Genomic DNA, 12979 nt, shown 5'->3' on the forward strand with positions numbered 1-12979 from the left:
AAACATGGGGCATTATCTGCCCGATGTCAAGTTAAGGGCATGTTGAATAGGGTAAGAATCACACAAAGGAGAGAGTGGCTAACTCAGCACTAAAAAGGAATGAGCCATTGGAATACACGACAACATGGATGAATCTTAGAATCATCATGCAGAACAAGAGTACAGACTGTATGATTCCATTTTTGTGAAGTTCCAGGCCAGCTGAAACTATGGATGATACACAGATAGAAATAAGATCAATAGCTGCCTGGGATGAGGGGGGTTGGCTGGGAAGAGGCAGGAGGTGATGGATGTTCTGCGGAGTGTGCTGAGGAGGAGGAATATTCTAGGCGGTGAATATGTTCTAAACCTTGATAGGAGTGTGGGTCACCCGGAAATAGTTACTTGTTAAAGCTCATCTGTACACATAAGCTCTGTGAATTTCATGTAAATTACACCTGTGGTGGGCAGTATTCAAAATAGCCCCCGGTGACCCCTCCCCCCACCTCCTGGTGTGCATGCCCTTGTGCACACCTTGCCCCCTGACTTGTATCAGGTCGGTCTCTGTGGCCCGTAGAATATGGCAGAAGTGATGGTGAGTCAGTGCTGAGACTCGGTTATAAAAGACGCTGCTGTTCATCTTAGTCCTCCCTCTTTCATGGCTTGTTCTGGAAGAGACCATGTGCCGAGCATCCCCGTGGAGAAGTGCCTGTGGCCAGGATCTGAAGCCTCCTGCCAACAGCTGGGTGAGTGAGCTTACAGTAAGTGGATTCTTCAGTCCCCGTTAAAGCTTTCAGGTATCAGCCTCCTTGGCTCACTGCTTGACCACAAACTCACAAGAGGCCCTGAACCAGACCACCCAGCTAAGTTGCCTCCTGATTTTTGACTCTCAGAAGTTGTGTGGGTTAATGAATGTTTATTGCTTTAAGCCATTAAGTTTGGGGAGTCACTATAAATGATGAATACAATATTTCAACAAACCAAACGTGTGGGGGAAAAGAGCTTCTAAGTGCTCTCGGCCCAGCTGGCTTTTCCAGGGACTTTCAAGTGCTTTCTGTGACTCAGACTTCTGGGCTCAGTCTCTGGAACCCAGAGGTGAGGGTCCTGGATCTCTGTCTAGACATTGGGAACTGGTGTCTCCAACGTGGCCACGGCTCCTACCCATGGCACCAGCCCAGAAACAGCTGCACACAGTGGCCAGCCCATACCTGCTGTGGAGAGAGGACTCTAGAAATGCTCCTCCTTCCTCTCTGCCTCATGCCCATGTGAACCTGCAGGAATCCATGCAGGGCTCCGGAGCTAATAACAGCTACTATTTTTGGAACACTTTCTATGTGTCAGGTGATTTGCAAAGTCTTTTAATTTACTCTTCCCAATACTCCTGGAAATTACGAACCCTATTTTACAGTGGAGAAAACAGAGACGGCACATTGAAGCCAACTGCCAGGGTCACAGAGCTATTAGGGTGTGGCAGCTTTTTTAAGTATTTATTTTTAATGTTTATTTATTTTTGAGAGAGAGAGAGAGAGAGAGAGAGAGAGAGAGAGTGGGGGAGGGGCAGAGAGAGAGGGAGACACAGAATCTGAAGCAGGCTCCAGGTTCCGCACTGTCAGCACAGAGCCTGACGCAGGGCTTGAACCCACGAACCATGAGATCACAACCTGAGCCAAAGTCGGATGCTTAACCGACTGAGGCACCCAGGCACCCCTGCTTTAGACTTAAATCCAAATTTGTCTAGTTCCCAAACTGAGAGGCAAGGAAGCAGCAACCCCAGACCTGAAAATACTTTTCTTATCTATTCCCTGTGAGAAAAAAACCCACGCATTCTTCCATCAGAGACAAGGCCACACTCTCAACCCAGATTCCACAGAGCGATGGTATAAAGAGACTGGCCAATGGTACCTCAGCACCAAAAGTCTCAGAGACCATGGGAGTCACAGAGTCACAGAGGCAGGAACTGAGATCAGAGAGGGAAGTGACTTTTCCAAGGACTCCTGCCCAGGGATCTTTGGACCATACTGCCCTGTCTCTGTCACATAAGAGGGGAATGATTGCCATGTGGGAGAAGCATAATAGGGTAAAGGATGGCTTTGGGGTAGGGGAATGAGAGAGAGGGAATTCACAGGTAACAATGGTGAAATTGACAATGGCTAGGGGCTATATAAACCAGCATCACAGATGGTCCCATCAAGAGCCTAGGCAGCCCCAGAGGACATCACAGAACAGCTCCAGAAGGGTGCCTGGCTTGCGGCAGGATCTGCTAACAAGCACTGCGTTACTCATTTGCTGTAACCTTGGGTTGCCCTATTCACTCACTCATTCATTCATTCATTCATTCATTCAATAAGTATTTATTGACCATCTGCTATCTGCTAAGTACTGTTTTAGGAGCATGGGATATTTCAGTGAACACAAAATCCTTGCCCTTACAAAGCTTCAAATACGTAGATGTAATATATAAATTCCAAAGTATCCCAGAAAGTGAAAGGAGTAAAAGAAGAAACAGTAGGGGCACCTGGGTGGCTCAGTTGGTTAAGCGTCTGACTCTTGGTTTCAGCTCAGGTCATGATCTCACAGGTTGGTGAGTTCAAGCCCCACCTCAGGCTTTGAGCTAACAGCGCAGAGCCTGCTTGGGATTCTCTCTCTCTCCCTTTCTCTCTGCCCCTCCCCTGCTCGATCTCTGTCTCTTTCTCAAAGTAAATAAATCAACTTAAAAAAAAGGAGAGAAGAAAAAGTAAAGGTGGGGGGGGGGGTAAGACCCAAGAGTGACGACAGTGCATACGGAGGGGGTGGATTGACATCTTTACAAGGGTGACTGGGTCAGCCTCCTTGAGAAGATTTCTTTTGATCAAAGACTTGAAGGAGGTAAATAAAGTATGCCATATCCAAGTGAGCCACGTGGACATCCGGAGGAAATACGTACCTGGCAAAATACACACTGATATATTAAGGGTAAAGGGAAATTATGTCTGCCACTTACTCTCAAACAGTTCAGAAAAAAAATTATATGGGCACAGAGATACACATGGACATACAATATGTATGTGTATACACACGTATATAAACATACACGTACACAGAGAAAAAGAATGATACAAATAGTCTTAAAGTGTTAATATTTGGGGAACTTGGGTGAAGGGTATGTACTATTTTTAGAAATTTTCTGTAGGGACCCCTGGGTGGCTCAGTCTGTTAAGAGTCCGACTCTTGGTTTTGGCTCAGGTCATGATCTCACGGTTTCATGGGTTCAAGCCCCGAGTTGGACTCTGCACCAGCAGCATGAAGCCTGCTTGGGATTCTCTCTCTCCCTCTCTCTGCCCCCTCGCGTTCACACTGTCTCTCTCTCTCTCAAAATAAATAAACAATAAAAAATGTTAATTATAGAAATTTTCTGTATGAATTTTCAAAATAAAAATATTTAAAAAAGAATTTATATTATTTAAGTTTCTTTATTTTGAGAGAGAGAGAGAGAGAGGGAGAGAGAATGCCCGTGAGTGGAGGATGGGCAGGGAGAGAGGAAGAGAGAATCCCAGGCAGGCTCCATGCTGTCGGCACAGAGCCCGATACAGGGCTTGAACTCATGAACCATGAGATCATGACCTGAGCTGAAATCAAGAGTTGGATGCTCAACCAACTGACCCCCCAGGGTGCCCCAAAAGAATTTATGTTATTAAAAATAGAAGAGGAAAAGCACTGTAGCAGAAGGAGCAGCCTGTGCGAACTGTAATTCAAAAGAGTGCCTGAGGGGCACCTGGCTGGCTCAGTCAGTAGAGCGTGCTCTTGATCTCAGGGTTGTAGGTTCTAGTCCCATGTTGGGTATAGAGATTACTTAACAATAAAATCTTCAAAATAAAGAGAGAGAGTGAGAGAGAGCCAGAGTGTGCGAAGGGAATACTCGGTGCTAGCAAAGAGAGAAAGGGAATATACTGGTGTTTTAGGAAGCAACAGCCTATTTTTCTTTTGGGGAACCACCCCTTCCCCACTCTCCTTCCATATTGATCCCATCTCTCTTCTGGGGGAGCGGGTAGCTCTTGACCCAGCCTTGGCCAATCAAGACGTGCACCTCAAAGAACAGGGCCAACAGGACAGTCCCGGGGTCCAGAGCTTTAGTGGGGTGAGAGCCTGCCTGAGGAGGAAACCGATCCAGAGGAAGGCAGAGCTCAGACCCGAAGCAAAGTCTGTGTCTGAACTTGAACCCTTCAGTGGCTTCGTTACATGTGGCAAAAATAAATTCTCTTTTTGCTCGAGCCAGTGTGAGTGTTGGGAGTTTCTTACTCACAACAAAAAAAAATGTGTTGACTGATCCAAAATGTCTGGAACAGCATCTCTGAGGAAAGGATGCTTAAGCAGAGACCTGGAAGATGCCCAGTGGGGCAGGTGAGGAGGTGGGGAAAATGCTGCAGGCAAAGGGCTCCAGGGAAGGAAAGGCCGTGGAGGGTTGGAGGAGCTAGAGGATGGGGGCCTGGTAGTGGAAGGGAGGGTGAAGAGCTGGGCAGAGAGGAGGCCGGAGCTGGGTCCCTGATGGAGGGCCTCACAGGCAGGATCTGGGACATTATCCCAAGAGCAAAGGAAAGTCTTGCAGCCTTTGAAAGAGGGATCGACTTAATTTGCATTTTGACATTATTTGCATTCTAATAACACTCTGGGGGCTGTGTGGGGCCTAGATTCACTGGAGGTAAGAGTAATGCAAGGGGATTACTTAGAAAATTATTGCAGACCTCCAGGCTAGAGATGACGAGGACGACTCAGACAGAGTTGGGGCCGTGGGAACTACAGAGACTCGATGGCTTTTGTGGCAGCCAGTCTCCCAAGATGGCCCCCAATGAACCAATTGAATCTGGGACAGCTCCATAACCCACTTTAACCAATGGAATGTAGAGGAAATGACACTGTGCCTTTCAAGGGCAGGAGGTCTGGTGTCCATGGTATTGAGGACTCTGCCATGTGGCCTCTGTGAAGGGGCCTTCCCAAAGGACCCAGACTCTCTCCCCGGACGCTAGGTGTGGCCGGAAGCCTCAAAGAAGAAAGCACTCTTTGGCTCCCTCTGGAGTGGGTTCCACTGACCCTGCCTCTGACCTATCACCTGAGCACAGTCTCTGTGTCTCTGATTTGTGCGTTAACTGGAGGCCTAAGGGTTCGGGGCTGTTTAGTCAGCAGTGGGGGAGGGGAGCAGAGAGCCCCCGGGGGTACAGACAGGGCTGCCTGGCTCCGCTCTTCCTGGAGGTGAGTGAGCAGTTTTCCAGACGAGAACACGACTACTACAGTGACTTAGAATTTAAGCTTGGGTGAGGCTTGCATGACTCAGTGCTCAGCACTCGGGCCTCAGTCCCAGTTTCTCTGGGAATGGAATGGAATGGGACAGAATTCTACCACCCACCCCCTTACTCTGGGCTGCCTCTCCCTGAGCCCCTGCCCCCCTGCTGGGTGTTCCTCAGCTCGGGTCCCCAAACAAACCACCCTGGGGGGGGGGGGCTGCTGCTTCTCCCACCCTGCCCCAGCAATATCCTTCGGACACATTTTTGGATTTTCTCCTCTAGTCTCCTGCATCCTTAGCTCAGGGTAATCACACTAATGACTACTACTTAGAATGCATTTGTTAATGTATGTGCCGGGCACTTGGCAAAGCTTATATATACTCGTGAATTCCTGACCCCAATTCTAGGAAGTAGGCATTCTCATGCCCATTTGACAGATGAATACAGCGGGGTTCACACAGGATAAGTAAGTTTGCCGAGGTCACACAGCCAGGAGATGGGCTGAGGCTTACATACCCCTGAAATGTGTTCTCTTGCTACCTGGAGACAGTACAGCCATTCAGCCCAGGTTGGTTTTTGTCCCATTCTGCCTCTTGGGGACTCTCTCAAGAGTATATAGCTTTGACCTCTTGGCCTGCGGTGTTTCAAGTTCATTTAGGCAAGGGTTCTCAAAGTGTGATTCCTGGGCCAGCAGCCTCAGCATCACCTGGGAACTTGTCAGAAAGGCATATTCTGGAGCCCGCCTCAGACTTACGGAATCCCAACCTCTGGGGTGAGGCCTAGAAGGAAGTCAGTGTTAACAAGGCCTCCAGGTGATTTTAATGCATGCCCGTCTGAGAACCACTGGAGAATTCAGGAGAGACGACAGCCTTTTCTGTTCCGCTGCCTGGGGCTGGCAGCTGGAGAAAGGGAGAATTTTCGGCTGCGTATTTTTTATTTGGTTGCCATTGTTTTCTTGTCACATTTTGTCAGAAACAACTCAGGTCTGGCGCGAGAGAGTGTGTGAATTCCTTAATTGTTGCCACTATTACGATTTTTTTCACATTTGTGTTCAGCCTAGAAGAGAGTGAAAATAAAGAGATCCAAACTGCGAAATTCAGCATCTTAACATCTTTGTCTGTCTAGGGAAGGGGTGTGACTATAATCCCATGTGCAGTCAACGCACTTGAATTTTGCCTCCTCAGTGCCTCATCCTGGACCTCTGTCCTGCCTGCCTCTGTGTCAGGGGACACAGACACCACACTAATACCTAGAATTCCGGGTTCCAGGGTTTGGGTCCACAGTCTGCTCCACCATTTCAAGTTCCTGACCATGTACAGCCTTGAGGGTGAGTCCAGGCTCTGCCATGTGCCAGCTGTGTCCTCTTGGGAAAATCACTTGGCCTCTCTGGGCCTCAGGTTCGTCCATCGTGAAATGAGAGTAATAATTCTCACCTCGCAGGCTTGTTGCGAGGACGGAGGAAATGTAGGTAGCATAGTGGTGCCACACATTTGCCGGGTGACCTTGAGCAGGTTAACCTCTTCTGCTTGTTTTCTCCCCTGTAATCGCCACAGCATATACCTCATAGGCCGTGAGGTTAAAGGTTATATCCGGGGTGCCTGGGTGGCGCAGTCGGTTAAGCGTCCGACTTCAGCCAGGTCACGATCTCACAGTCCGTGGGTTCGAGCCCCGCGTCAGGCTCTGGGCTGATGGCTCGGAGCCTGGAGCCTGTTTCCGATTCTGTGTCTCCCTCTCTCTCTGCCCCTCCCCCGTTCATGCTCTGTCTCTCTCTGTCCCAAAAATAAATAAAAAACGTTGAAAAAAAAAATTAAAGGTTATATCCATCTTACAAGGTCGTGTATTCTGCAATGTTAGCCATTATTATTATTAAAACAATTTTTTGATGTTTATTTATTTTTGAGAGAGAAAGAGAGACACAGAACACAAGCAGGGGAGGGGCAGAGAGAGAGGGAGACACAGAATCCGAAGCAGGCTCCAGGCTCCGACTGTCAGCACAGAGCCTGACACGGAGCTCGAACTCGTGAACCGTGAGATCGTGACCTGAGCTGAAGTGGGACGCTCAACTGACTGAGCCACCCAGGCACCCCAGCTATTATTATTATTAAGCACATAATACAGTAACTAGAATCTAGAAGATGCTCAGTAAATGGTGGCTAGTGTTATTGTTAGTTTCCGTTTAAAAAAAATTTTTTTTTTTGTTTTACATTTATTTATTTTTGAGAGACAGTGAGACAGAGCATGAGTGGAGGAGGGGCAGAGAGAGAGGGAGACACAGAATCCAAAGCAGGCTCCAGGCTTTCAGCTGTCAGCGCAGAGCCAGATATGGGGCTCAAACCCACAAACCATGAGATCGTGACCTGAGCCGAAGTTGGACACTCAACCTACTGAGCCACCCAGGCGCCCCTAGTTTCCATCCTTAACCTGCAGACAGCGCTGACCTTACGATGCCTGAGGCTGCTTCCCCTTCTGACTTCTGGTGGCTTCGGGGTCTCCATCTCACTGATGCCTTCCTGGAGTTTGCAATTTCTGCCAGTTCATCTTGCGTCTGACTCTGCGTTTCAGCCTCTCTCGGGGTCTCCTGTCATTTGTTCTTGGCCTGGTCTTAGAATTCTTCGTTCTGGCTTCACGCCTCATTCCCAGGACCCCAGTCATAGGCCTAAAATTTGCCAGACCAGAGTTAAGTCCCAGCTCTGTTACTCACTAGCCATGTAGCCTCAGACAAACGCTTTAGCCTCAATCTTCTCATCTGTAAAATGGGACTATTAATGTGTATCTTGCAGGGCTGTCCAAGGATTAAATGCAATCATTGTAAATACTCAGCATGGTTGGTGCCTGTCACACAACAGGTGCTCCACAATGTTTATTTACTTCTCTGTCTGCTTCTCCCTGTGGTTCAAATCCCAGAACCGCTCTGAACGGGTATACCGGTCTGTAAAAGGGGGAAGTAATGTTTCCAGCCTCCATGTGATATCTAGTTTTTCTTTCTTCTTTTTTTAAAAAAAAATTTAGGGGTGCCTGGGTGGCTCAGTCGGTGAAGCGTCCGACTCTTGGTTTTGGCTCAGGTCACGATCTCACAGTTCATGAGTTTGAGCCCCGCACCGGGCTCTGCACTGACAGCACGACATTCTCTCTCTTCTCCCTCTGCCCCTCCTCTGTTCTCTCTGTCTCTCAAAAATAAATAAACTTTAAAAATATTTTTAAAATTTTTGAAAACATTTTTAATGTTTATTTAAAAAAAAATTTTTTTTTAACGTTTATTTATTTTTGAGAGAGAGAGAGACAGAGCATGAACAGGGGAGGGGCAGAGAGAGAGGGAGACACAGAAGCTGAAACAGGCTCCAGGCTCTGAGCGGTCAGCACAGAGCCCGACGCGGGGCTCGAACTCACGGACCGCGAGATCGTGACCTGAGCTGAAGTCGGCCGCTCAACCGACTGAGCCACCCAGGCGCCCCAATGTTTATTTATTTTTGAGAGAGAGAGAGAGAGAGAGAGAGAGTGAGTGGGGGAGGGCAGACACAGGAGGACAGAGGATCTGAAGTGGGCTTTGCGTTGACAGCAGAGAGCCTGGTGCGGGACTTGAACTCATGAACTGTGAGATTGTGACCTGAGCTGAAGTTGACCGCTCAACTGACTGAGCCACCCAGGTGCCCCTTTAGTATTTTTTTTAAGTTTATTTATTTATTTTGAGGGGGAGAGAGAGAGAGAGAGAGAGAGAGTGAGAGAGAGCGAGCGAATGGAAGGGGCAGAAAGAGAGGGAGAGAGAATCCCAAGCAGACTCCAGGCTGTCAGTGCAGAGCCCAATCTCATGAACTGTGAGACCATGACCTGAGCCAAACTCAAGAGTCAGATGCTTAACCGACTGAGCCACCCAGGTGCCCTCTTCTTTAGTACAGTAAAACCTTGATTTGAGAGCAACATTCGTTCCAGAGACATGCTTGTAATCCAAAGCACTTGTACCTCAAAGTGAATTTCCCCGTAAGAAATAACGGAAACGCAGACAATTCATTCCACAACCCAAAAATATTCATGCAAAAGTGATTACGATACTGTAATATAAATACAAAATAATAAAGAAAATACAAAATATAAAGAAAACTAAATTCACCTGCACTTACCTCTGAAAACCTTTGTGACTGGGATGAGGGAGAAAAGAGAGAGGAGGGTTATAGTGGAGGACGACTTTCACTATCACTGACGGGAATCGCTGCTATCTGTTGGCTCAATGGAATCTTTTTCTTTTCACGCAACGTTAACAAGGAGCCTATCTAGTGACACTTGCTTTTGCCTCCTTTTGAGGATTTCACAGAAATGTGATGTTGCTTTGTTGTTAAACAGATTCCTCCCTCGCGCTGTGACAGCCTTATTTGGGTGGTGTTTTCTACAAAATTTTGCACAGTTTCCCACGTTTCCCACGTCTCCCTAATCTCATTTGAAGTGAGGGATTCCTCCACCTTTCCCCCCTCCTCCTCTGCAGAGGAGATGTCCCCCATAACCTCTTGCTGTTGCCGGCGATGCAGATCCATCAGTTCGTGGGTGCTCGTCTCCTGGCCATGTTCCTCCACCAGCGCTTGAATGTCGTCCTCATTCACCTCCAGTCCCATGGTCCTCCCCAAGGACGCAATGTCATTGACAGCTGGCAGCTCCTGTTCGTGAGCAAGCCCCTCCGAGTCAACGAGGCCACAGTTTCCTCCAAGCAGAATTGAGGGTTCTCTTGCTGGCCCCCTCCCAGGCTTTATCGATGATCTTGAGGCAGTTCACAATGTGGAAATGATTTTTCCAAAACTCTCAGAAGGTAAGTTTTGTTCTTTCGGTCACCTCGAAGCATCGCTGAAATAGTGCTTTGGTGTGAGGCTTTCTAAAGTTCGAAACGACCTGCTGATCCAAGGGCTAGAAGATTGGAGTGGCGTTGGGAGGAAGGAACGTGACCTTAATGAACTCGAATTCCTCCAGTAAGTCGTCCTCAAAGCCTGGAGGATGAGCAGGAGCGTTATCCATAACCAGCAAGGCTTTGAGTGGCAGATTCTTTTAGGAAAAAAAATTTTTTTTACACTTATTTATTTTTGAGAGACACAGAGAGAGAGACAGAGTGCAAGCTTGAGAGGGGCAGAGAGAGAGGGAGACACAGAATCCGAAGCAGGCTCCAGGCTCCAAGCTGTCAGCACAGAGCCTGACACGGGGCTCGAACTCACAAGCCGTGAGATCATGACCTGAGCTGAAGTTGGACGCTTAACCGACTGAGCCACCCAGGTGCCCCCATGGCAGATTCTTTTAGGACCAAAGACCTCGTTGGTCCTCTCAATGAACAAGATATGAGTGGCCCAAGCCTTGCTGTTGGACCTCTACATAACGTTTAACTGGCCCTTCTGCACCTTGCGTTTCTTGAAGGCTCATGGATTCTCAGGATGATACATGAGCAGGGACTTGACTTTGAAATCCCTGCTTGCATTAGCACAAAACAAGAGGGTGAGATGGTCTTTCATGGGCTTGTGGCCAGGCATTGCATTCTCTTCTTCTGTAATGTAGGTCCTCTCTGGCACCTTTTTCCAAAAAAGTCCCGTCTCATTACAGTTAAAGACTTGCTCTGGCAGGTAACACTTGGAAACCGTGAGCTTCTGGAATTCCGTAGCGAGCACCTCAGCTGTCTCAGCGTCAGAACTCGTAGCCTCTCCCTGCCTCACGACACTGTGGATGCCACTTTTCCTCTTAAAGTTATCAGACCACCCCCTGCTTGCCTTGAAGCCTTCTTCCTTTTCTGTTGACGTACGTGGTGGTTTGCTTACAAAGTCGGCGTACAAGGCTTTTGCCTTCTCGCAGATAAAGTTCTTAGTCACACTATCACCTGCTAGTTGCTCCTTGTGTATTCAAACCAGAACACGTGGTCGTTGCTTTGATATTCTCGTGACTTCTTTTGCTGCGTCCAGCCCCCTCATTTCTTCTTTCTTCTTTAATATTGTGCCGATGGCCAACGTAGCCGTCTTATGAAATCTTGCAATTTCGGCCCCTTGCATACCTCACGCCTACTTCTCGGTGATTTCCCTCTTCACTTCCACTGTAATCATCTTCTACTCACCGCCTTTCTTTTCACCCTTCTTCTGCATGGGGGCCATTGTATATGCTCACACGGATGCTGACTACAGTATGGTATTAATAAACTCTTGTCATCGACTGTGTTTAATGTAACTGACAATAAGGCAGCAGAGGAGAGGGTCTATATCGCCAGGCAGCCTGACCTAGAATGAAGCAGAGCATTCCTAAGCTTACTCTTGTATGGAAAAGCAGAGGACTGTTGTCCATAGGTGCTTTGAAGTGACAAAAAATACATTAGTGCCAATTGTGGGCACCTTCCAATGTTCTGAAAAGTCACTGATTTCTGCCAAACACCATGGCCTGAGACCGAACATCCGAACACGGGAGACAATAACCCACAACCCCTGAGAGAGACAGAGAGAGAGAGAAGAATCGTTGGCTCAGTTGTGATCATGGGACGTTTGGCATCACGTACAACTCATATTGCAAGACATCGCTTGTTTATCAAGTTAAAGTTTATTAGAAATGTTTGCTCGTCTTGAGGAACACTTGTAGAACAACTTACTCGCAATCCAAAGTTTTACTGTATTTTGACTTTATTGGGGTGGGAAGAAGCAACAATGTGTCTCAACTAACGACTACGCCTTCCCCATCCCTTCCTTGCAGCTACGTGGCCCTGAGTATCTATGTTTTAGCCAATGATGTGAAAGGAAGTGTTGGGGTGGTGGGATGGGTCAGATTGTGTCTCCACCCTTCCCCCCCCCCCAATTGTGTTAAAGTTCTAAGCCCCAGCACCACAGAATGTGATCTTATTTGAAGATAGAGTCTTTACATAGTTCATCAGGTTAAAAGGTCATTTGGGTGGGCCCAATACGACCGGAGTCCTTACTCAAAGGGGAAGTTTGGACACAGAATCAGACACATACACAGGGGAGATGCTGTGAAGGCACACAGTGAGAAGACAGCCTTGTGAGCAGGAGAAGACTCTCCCCTAGAGCCATCAGAGGAGCATGGCACAGCTCACACCCTGATGTGGGGCTCGTTACCTCCAGACCTGTGAGACAATAAATATCTGTTGTTTGAAGCCACCTGGGTTTTGGTACTTTGGTACAGGAGCCCTAGGAAATTAACAAGTGTGTGATTTGGTGACGGCTGCCTGAAGTGAGCCTTCCTGATGCCTACCATATACAGTGCTGGTGTTTAACGTAGTTAACAATCAGTATGGAGATGGGCGCTAATCAGAGAGGATACCGGGCATGAACAACTTGTCTGGTCATAGTGGTTACATGTTAGTCCTGGGAATGCTCCAGCAGCCATTTTGGGCCATGAGGCTAGAAGCCAGGGAGGAGCTGAGGATGGCAGAGTTGAAAGAGGGGAGGAGCCTTGGTTCCTGATGACTTTGTGGGGATGCCACACCAGACTTGGGCTGCCCACCTCCAGTTATATTGTGAACATGGTAGAATAAACCCGTGTTTGTTTATGGCTTTGTGGGTTGTGGCTTTTTATTTTCTTCAGCCAAACCTAAACTTACCTGATGTCCAATCCCACGAGGGATCGGGAAGCCAGAATGAAATGATGAACCAGAAAGTGTTTTGTAAACTCTCCAGTTCTATGCACACGTAAGGCATTTTTATTATGGTGGTGTTTGTGACTAGAATTATGATTGGTTTAGGAAGAATGGATTGAAATAGACTGACATGATCCTGGCCAGAGATCAG

This window comes from Panthera tigris, chromosome C1 (assembly GCF_018350195.1).
Source record: "Panthera tigris isolate Pti1 chromosome C1, P.tigris_Pti1_mat1.1, whole genome shotgun sequence".
NCBI lineage: Eukaryota > Metazoa > Chordata > Mammalia > Carnivora > Felidae > Panthera > Panthera tigris.